A 10,172-nucleotide genomic window follows, 5' to 3' on the forward strand; every position below is an offset into this window, starting at 1 on the left:
GAGGATTGAGGATTGAGAATTGAGGATTGAGGATTGAAGGTTGAAGATTGAGGATTGGGTATTGAGTATTGAGGATTGAGGGTTAAGTGTTGAGGTTTGAGTATTGAATCCCGAGAATTCAGGATATTCTGTTGAGTATTGAGAATTGAGGGTTGATGCTTGAGTATTGAGGATTGAGGATTGAGGATTGAGGATTGAGTATTGAGGATTGAGGATTGAGGAGTGAACATTGAATATTGATGATTGAAGATTGAGGATCGAGGATTGAGGGCTGTGGATTGAGGACGAGGACTGAGGGTTGTGTATTGATGTTTGAGGTCTGAGGATTGAGGATTGAGGATTGAGAATTGAGGATTGAAGATTGAGGATTGAAGATTGAGGATTGGGTGTTGAGGATTGAAGAATGAGGATTGAAGATTGAGGATTGAGTATTGAGGATTGAAGATTGAGGATTGAGGATTGAGGATTGAGAATGTGGGCTAAGGTTTGAGCATTGAGGATTGAGGATTGAGGATTGACGATTGAGGATTGGGTGTTGAGGATTGAACATTGAGGATTGAGGATTGAGGATTGAGGATTCAGGATTGAGGATAGAAGGTTGAATATTGATGAATGAAGGTTGAGGATTGAGGATTGAGGGCTGTGGATTGAGGACGAGGACTGAGGGTTGAGTATTGATGCCTGAGGTCTGAGGATTGAGGATTGAGGATTGTGAACTGAGGATTGGGGATTGAGGATTGAAGATTGAGGATTGGGTATTGAGGATTGAAGAATGAGGATTGAATATTGAATATTGATGATTGAAGATTGAGGACCGAGGATTGAGGGTTGTGGATTGAGGACGAGGACTGAGGGTTGAGTATTGATGTTTGAGGTCTGAGGATTGATGGTTGAGTATTGAGGATTGAGTATTGAGGATTGAGTATTGGGTGTTGCGGATTGAAGAATGAGGATTGAGTATTGAGGTTTGAGGATTGAGGATTGAAGGTTGAGTATTGAGGATTGAAGATTGAAGATTGAGGTCTGAAGATTGAGGATTGAGGATTGAAGATTGAGGATTGGGTGTTGAGGATCGAAGACTGAGGATTGAGGGCTGAGGATTGTGGACTGAGGATTGAAGATTGAGGATTGGGTATTGAGGATTGAAGAATGAGGATTGAGGGTTGAGGATTGAGGATCGAGGATTGCAGATTGAGTATTGAGGATTGAAGATTGAGGGTTGTGGATTGAGGATTGAGGATTGAGCATTGAGGATTGAGGATTGAGGATTGAGGATTGAGGATTGAGGATTGAAGATTAAGTATTGAGGATTGAAGATTGAGGATTGAGAATTGAGTATTGAGGATTCAGAATTGAGGTTTGAGGACTGAGGACTGAGGATTGAGGATTGAGAATTGAGGATTGAGGATTGAAGATTGAAGGTTGAGGATTGGGTATTGAGGATTGTAGAATGAGGATTGAGGATTGAGGACTGAGGACTGAGGATTGAGGATTGAAGATTGAGTATTGAGGATTGAAAATTGAGGATTGAGGGTTGAGGGTTGTGGATTGAGGATTGAGGATTGAGGATTGAGGATTGAAGATTGAGGACTGATAGTTGAGTATTGAGGACTGAAGGTTGAGGATTGAAGATTGAGTAATGAGGATTCAGAATTGAGGTTTGAGGACTGAGGACTGAGGATTGAGGATTGAGAATTGAGGATTGAGGATTGAGGATTGAAGGTTGAGGATTGGGTATTGAGGATTGTAGAATGAGGATTGAGGATTGAGGACTGAGGACTGAGGATTGAGGATTGAAGATTGAGTATTGAGGATTGAAAATTGAGGATTGAGGGTTGAGGATTGAGGATTGAGGATTGAGGGTTGAGTATAGAGGATTGAAGTTTGAGGATTGAGGATATGAGGATTCAGGACTGATGATTGAAGATTGAGGATTGGGGACTGAGTGTTGAGGGTTGAGTGATGAGAATTGATGATTGTGGATAGAAATTTGAAGATTGCAGATTGAGTATTGAGTATTGAAAGCTGTGAATTGATAATTTTCTATTGAGGATTGAGGATTGACGTCTGATTGTTCAGGTCTGAGGTCTGAAGATTGAGGATTCAGGATTGAGGATTCAGGATTGAGGTTTGATGACTGAGGATTGAGGATTGAGGACTGAGGCATGAGAATTGAGGATTGAGGATTGAAGATTGAGGATTGAGGGTCGAGGATGAGGGCTGAGGGTTGACGATTGAGGTTTGAGAATGAGGACTGAGGATTGAGGATTGAGAATTGAGGATTGAGGATTGAAGGTTGAAGATTGAGGATTGGGTATTGAGTATTGAGGATTGAGGGTTAAGTGTTGAGGTTTGAGTATTGAATCCCGAGAATTCAGGATATTCTGTTGAGTATTGAGAATTGAGGGTTGATGCTTGAGTATTGAGGATTGAGGATTGAGGATTGAGGATTGAGTATTGAGGATTGAGGATTGAGGAGTGAACATTGAATATTGATGATTGAAGATTGAGGATCGAGGATTGAGGGCTGTGGATTGAGGACGAGGACTGAGGGCTGTGTATTGATGTTTGAGGTCTGAGGATTGAGGATTGAGAATTGAGAATTGAGGATTGAAGATTGAGGATTGAAGATTGAGGATTGGGTGTTGAGGATTGAAGAATGAGGATTGAAGATTGAGGATTGAGTATTGAGGATTGAAGATTGAGGATTGAGGATTGAGGATTAAGAATGTGGGCGAAGGTTTGAGCATTGAGGATTGAGGATTGAGGATTGACGATTGAGGATTGGGTGTTGAGGATTGAACATTGAGGATTGAGGATTGAGGATTGAGGATTCAGGATTGAGGATAGAAGGTTGAATATTGATGAATGAAGGTTGAGGATTGAGGATTGAGGGCTGTGGATTGAGGACGAGGACTGAGGGTTGAGTATTGATGCCTGAGGTCTGAGGATTGAGGATTGAGGATTGTGAACTGAGGATTGGGGATTGAGGATTGAAGATTGAGGATTGGGTATTGAGGATTGAAGAATGAGGATTGAAGATTGAATATTGATGATTGAAGATTGAGGACCGAGGATTGAGGGTTGTGGATTGAGGACGAGGACTGAGGGTTGTGTATTGATGTTTGAGGTCTGAGGATTGATGATTGAGGATTGAGGATTGAGAATTGAGGATTGAGTATTGAGGATTGAAGATTGAGTATTGGGTGTTGCGGATTGAAGAATGAGGATTGAGGATTGAGGATTGAGAATTGAGGATTGAAGGTTGAGTATTGAGGATTGAAGATTGAGGATTGAGGTCTGAGGATTGAGGATTGAGGATTGAAGATTGAGGATTGGGTGTTGAGGATCGAAGACTGAGGATTGAGGGCTGAGGATTGTGGATTGAGGATTGAAGATTGAGGATTGGGTATTGAGGATTGAAGAATGAGGATTGAGGGTTGAGGATTGAGGATTGAGGATTGAGTATAGATGATTGAAGATTGAGGATTCAGGATTCGGGATTCAGGATTGAGGTTTGATGACAGAGGATTGAGGATTGAGGATTGAGGCATGAGGATTGAGGATGGAGGATTGAAAATTGAGGATTGAGGGTTGAGGATGAGGGCTGAGGGTTGACGATTGAAGTTTGAGGACTGAGGACTGAGGATTGAGGATAGAGAATTGAGGATTGAGGATTGAAGATTGAAGATTGAGGATTGGGTATTGAGGATTGATGAATGAGGATTGAGGAATGAGGATTGAGGATTGAGGATTGAAGATTGAGTATTGAGGATTGAAGCCTGACGATTGAGGATTGAGGATTGAGGATTAAGGATTGAGGATGGAGGATTGAAGATTGAGTATTGAGGATTGAAGATTGAGGATTGAGGATTGAGGATTGAGGATTGAGTGTTGAAGATTGAGGATTGGGGACTGAGTGTTGAGGGTTGAATGATGAGAATTGATGTTTGTGGATAGAGATTTGAAGATTGCAGATTGAGTATTAAGTATTGAAAACTGTGAACTGATTATATTCTATTGATAATTGAGAATTGACAACTGATTGTTGAGGACTGAGTTCTGAAGGTTGAGGATACAGGTTTGAGTTTTGAGGACTGAGGATTGAGGATTGAGGATCGATAATTGAGGATTGAGAATTGAGGATTGAGGATTGAAGATTGAGGATTGGGTATTGCGGATTGAACATTGAGGATTGAGGATTGAGGATTGAGGATTGAGGATTGAGGTCTGAAGATTGAATATTGATGATTGAATATTGAGGATTGAGGATTGATTGTTGTGGATTGAGGACGAGGACTGAGGGTTGAGTATTGATGTCTGAGGTCTGAGGATTGAGGATTGAGGATTGAGAATTGAGGATTGAGGATTGAGGATTGAAGATTGAGGATTGGGTGTTGAGGATTGAAGAATGAGGATTGAGGATTGAGGAATGAGGATTGAGGATTTAAGATTGAGTATTGAGGATTGAAGATTGAGGAGTGAGGCCCGAGGATTGAGAATTGAGGATTGAAGGTTGAGGATTGTGTTTTGAGGATTGAAGAATGAGGATTGAGGATTGAGGATTGAGGATTAAGGATTGAAGATTGAGGATTCGGTATTGAGGATTGAAGAATGAGTATTGAGGATTGAGGATTGAGGATGGAGGATTGAAGATTGAGTATTGAGGATTGGAGATTGAGGATTCAGGATTGAGTATTGAGAATTGAGGACTGATAGTTGAGTATTGAGGACTGAAGGTTGAGGATTGAAGATAGAGTATTGAGGATTCAGAATTGAGGTTAGAGGACTGATGATTGAGGATAGAAGATTGAGTATTGAGGATTGAAGATTGAGGATTGAGGATTGATAATTGAGGACTGAGGATGAGGTCTGATGGTTGAGGATTGAGGTTTGAGGGCTGAGGACTGAAGATTGAGTATTGAGTAATGAAAACTGTGAATTGATTATATTTTATTGATAATTGATAATTGACAACTGATTGTTGAGGACTGAGTTCTGAAGGTTGAGGATTCAGGATTGAGGATTCAGGTTTGAGTTTTGAGGATTGAGGATTGGGTATTGAGGATTGAAGAATGAGGATTGAGGGTTGAGGTTTGAGGATCGAGGATTGCAGATTGAGTATTGAGGATTGAAGATTGAGGGTTGTGGATTGAGTATTGAGGATTGAGGATTGAGGAGTGAAGATTGAATATTGATGATTGAAGATTGAGTATCGAGTATTGAGGGCTGTGGATTGAGGACGAGGACTGAGGGTTGAGTATTGATGTTTGAGGTCTGAGGATTGAGGATTGAGGATTGAGAATTGAGGATTGAAGATTGAGGATTGAAGATTGAGGATTGGGTGTTGAGGATTGAAGAATGAGGATTGAAGATTGAGGATTGAGTATTGAGGATTGAAGATTGAGGATTGAGGATTGAGGATTGAGAATGTGGGCTAAGGTTTGAGCATTGAGGATTGAGGATTGAGGATTGAAGGTTGAGGATTGGGTGTTGAGGATTGAACATTGAGGATTGAGGATTGAGGATTGAGGATTCAGGATTGAGGATAGAAGGTTGAATATTGATGAATGAAGGTTGAGGATTGAGGATTGAGGGTTGTGGATTGAGGACGAGGACTGAGGGTTGAGTATTGATGCCTGAGGTCTGAGGATTGAGGATTGAGGATTGTGAACTGAGGATTGGGGATTGAGGATTGAAGATTGAGGATTGGGTATTGAGGATTGAAGAATGAGGATTGAATATTGAATATTGATGATTGAAGATTGAGGACCGAGGATTGAGGGTTGTGGACTGAGGACGAGGACTGAGGGTTGAGTATTGATGTTTGAGGTCTGAGGATTGATGATTGAGTATTGAGGATTGAGGATTGAAGATTGATTATTGGGTGTTGCGGATTGAAGAATGAGGATTGAGGATTGAGGATTGAGGATTGAGGATTGAAGGTTGAGTATTGAGGATTGAGGATTGAAGATTGAGGTCTGAGGATTGAGGATTGAGGATTGAAGATTGAGGATTGGGTGTTGAGGATCGAAGACTGAGGATTGAGGGCTGAGGATTGTGGACTGAGGATTGAAGATTGAGGATTGGGTATTGAGGATTGAAGAATGAGGATTGAGGGTTGAGGATTGAGGATCGAGGATTGCAGATTGAGTATTGAGGATTGAAGATTGAGGGTTGTGGATTGAGGATTGAGGATTGAGCATTGAGGATTGAGGATTGAGGATTGAGGATTGAGGATTGAGGATTGAAGATTAAGTATTGAGGATTGAAGATTGAGGATTGAGAATTGAGTATTGAGGATTCAGAATTGAGGTTTGAGGACTGAGGACTGAGGATTGAGGATTGAGAATTGAGGATTGAGGATTGAGGATTGAAGGTTGAGGATTGGGTATTGAGGATTGTAGAATGAGGGTTGAGGATTGAGGACTGAGAACTGAGGATTGAGGATTGAAGATTGAGTATTGAGGATTGAAAATTGAGGATTGAGGGTTGAGGGTTGTGGATTGAGGATTGAGGATTGAGGATTGAGGATTGAAGATTGAGGACTGATAGTTGAGGATTGAGGACTGAAGGTGGAGGATTGAAGATTGAGTATTGAGGATTCAGAATTGAGGTTTGAGGACTGAGGACTGAGGATTGAGGATTGAGAATTGAGGATTGAGGATTGAAGGTTGAGGATTGAGGATCCAGGATGAGGGCTGAGGGTTGACGATTGAGGTTTGAGGACTGAGGACTGAGGATTGAGGATTGAGAATTGAGGATTGAGGATTGAAGGTTGAAGATTGAGGATTGGGTATTGAGTATTGAGGATTGAGGGTTAAGTGTTGAGGTTTTGAGTATTGAATCCTGAGAATTCAGGATATTCTGTTGAGTATTGAGAATTGAGGGTTGATACTTGAGTATTGAGGATTGAGGATTGAGGATTGAGGATTGAGTATTGAGGATTGAGGATTGAGGAGTGAAGATTGAATATTGATGATTGATGATTGAGGATCGAGGATTGAGGGCTGTGGATTGAGGACGAGGACTGAGGGTTGTGTATTGATGTTTGAGGTCTGAGGATTGAGGATTGAGGATTGAGAATTGAGGATTGAAGATTGAGGATTGAAGATTGAGGATTGGGTGTTGAGGATTGAAGAATGAGGACTGAAGATTGAGGATTGAGTATTGAGGATTGAAGATTGAGGATTGAGGATTGAGGATTGAGAATGTGGGCTAAGGTTTGAGCATTGAGGATTGAGGATTGAGGATTGAAGGTTGAGTATTGGGTGTTGAGGATTGAACATTGAGGATTGAGGATTGAGGAGTGAGGATTCAGGATTGAGGATAGAAGGTTGAATATTGATGAATGAAGGTTGAGGTTTGAGGATTGAGTGCTGTGGATTGAGGACGAGGACTGAGTGTTGAGTATTGATGCCTGGGGTCTGAGGATTGAGGATTGAGGATTGTGAACTGAGGATTGGGGATTGAGGATTGAAGATTGAGGATTGGGTATTGAGGATTGAAGAATGAGGATTGAAGATTGAATATTGATGATTGAAGATTGAGGACCGAGGATTGAGGGTTGTGGATTGAGGACGAGGACTGAGGGTTGTGTATTGATGTTTGAGGTCTGAGGATTGATGATTGAGGATTGAGGATTGAGAATTGGGGATTGAGTATTGAGGATTGAAGATTGAGGATTGAGGTCTGAGGATTGAGGATTGAGGATTGAAGATTGAGGATTGGGTGTTGAGGATCGAAGACTGAGGATTGAGGGCTGAGGATTGTGGATTGAGGATAGAAGATTGAGGATTGGGTATTGAGGATTGAAGAATGAGGATTGAGGGTTGAGGATTGAGGATTGAGGATTGCAGATTGAGTATTGAGGATTGAAGATTGAGGGTTGTGGACTGATGATTGAGGATTGAGCATTGAGTATTGAGGATTGAGGATTGAGGATTGAAGATTAAGTATTGAGGATTGAAGATTGAGGATTGAGGATTGAGTATTGAGGATTGAAGATTGAGGATTGAGGATTGAGGATTGAGAATGTGGGCTAAGGTTTGAGCATTGAGGATTGAGGATTGAGGATTGAAGATTGAGGATTGGGTGTTGGGGATTGAACATTGAGGATTGAGGATTGAGGATTGAGGATTCAGGATAGAGGATAGAAGGTTGAATATTGATGAATGAAGGTTGAGGATTGAGGATTGAGGGCTGTGGATTGAGGACGAGGACTGAGGGTTGAGTATTGATGCCTAAGGTCTGAGGATTGAGGATTGAGGATTGTGAACTGAGGATTGAGGATTGAGGATTCAAGATTGAGGATTGGGTATTGAGAATTGAAGAATGAGGATTGAAGATTGAATATTGATGATTGAAGATTCAGGACCGAGGATTGAGAGTTGTGGATTGAGGACGAGGACTGAGGGTTGTGTATTGATGTTTGAGGTCTGAGGATTGATGATTGAGGATTGAGGATTGAGAATTGAGGATTGAGGATTGAGGATTGAAGATTGAGTATTGGGTGTTGCGGATTGAAGAATGAGGATTGAGGATTGAGGATTGAGGATTGAGGATTGAAGGTTGAGTATTGAGGATTGAAGATTGAGGATTGAGGTCTGAGGATTGAGGATTGAGGATTGAAGATTGAGGATTGGGTGTTGAGGATCGAAGACTGAGGATTGAGGGCTGAGGATTGTGGATTGAGGATTGAAGATTGAGGATTGGGTATTGAGGATTGAAGAATGAGGATTGAGGGTTGAGGGTTGAGGATTGAGGATTGAGGATTGAGTATAGATGATTGAAGATTGAGGATTCAGGATTCAGGATTCAGGATTGAGGTTTGATGACAGAGGATTGAGGATTGAGGATTGAGGCATGAGGATTGAGGATGGAGGATTGAAAATAGAGGATTGAGGGTTGAGGATGAGGGCTGAGGGTTCACGATTGAAGTTTGAGGACTGAGGACTGAGGATTGAGGATAGAGAATTGAGGATTGAGGATTGAAGATTGAAGATTGAGGATTGGGTATTGAGGATTGAAGAATGAGGATTGAGGAATGAGGATTGAGGATTGAGGATTGAAGATTGAGGATTGTGTTTTGAGGATTGAAGAATGAGGATTGAGGATTGAGGATTGAGGATTAAGGATTGAAGATTGAGGATTCGGTATTGAGGATTGAAGAATGAGTATTGAGGATTGAGGATTGAGGATGGAGGATTGAAGATTGAGTATTGAGGATTGGAGATTGAGGATTCAGGATTGAGTATTGAGAATTGAGGACTGATAGTTGAGTATTGAGGACTGAAGGTTGAGGATTGAAGATAGAGTATTGAGGATTCAGAATTGAGGTTAGAGGACTGATGATTGAGGATAGAAGATTGAGTATTGAGGATTGAAGATTGAGGATTGAGGATTGATAATTGAGGACTGAGGATGAGGTCTGATGGTTGAGGATTGAGGTTTGAGGGCTGAGGACTGAGAATTGCGGATTGAGGATTGAGAATGAGGGCTGAGGGTTGAGGATTGAGGTTGGAGGACTGAGGATTGAAGATTGAGTATTGAGTATTGAAAACTGTGAATTGATTATATTTTATTGATAATTGATAATTGACAACTGATTGTTGAGGACTGAGTTCTGAAGGTTGAGGATTCAGGATTGAGGATTCAGGTTTGAGTTTTGAGGATTGAGGATTGAGGATTGAGGATCGATAATTGAGGATTGAGTATTGAGGATTGAGGACTGAGGATCGAGGACTGAGGATTGAGGATTGAAGATTGTGGATTGAGGATTGAGGATTGAGGATCGATAATTGAGGATTGAGTATTGAGGATTGAGGACTGAGGATCGAGGACTGAGGATTGAGGATTGAAGATTGTGGATTGGGGACTGAGGATTGAAGACCGAGGATTGAGGATTGAGGACTGAGGATTGAGGATTGAGGATTGAGGATTGAGGATTGAGGATTGAGGATTGAGGATGAGGGCTGAAGGTTGACGATTGAGGTTTCAGGACTAAGGACTGAGGATTGAGGTTTGAGAATTGAGGATTGAGGATTGAGGATTGAAGATTGAGGATTGGGTATTGAGGATTGAAGGATGAGGATTGAGGATTGAGGATTGAGGATTGAAGATTGAGTATTGAGGATTGGAGCCTGACGATTGAGGATTGAGGATTGAGGATA

The sequence above is a fragment of the Calliopsis andreniformis genome, unplaced genomic scaffold, assembly GCF_051401765.1.
Source record: "Calliopsis andreniformis isolate RMS-2024a unplaced genomic scaffold, iyCalAndr_principal scaffold0053, whole genome shotgun sequence".
Lineage (NCBI taxonomy): Eukaryota > Metazoa > Arthropoda > Insecta > Hymenoptera > Andrenidae > Calliopsis > Calliopsis andreniformis.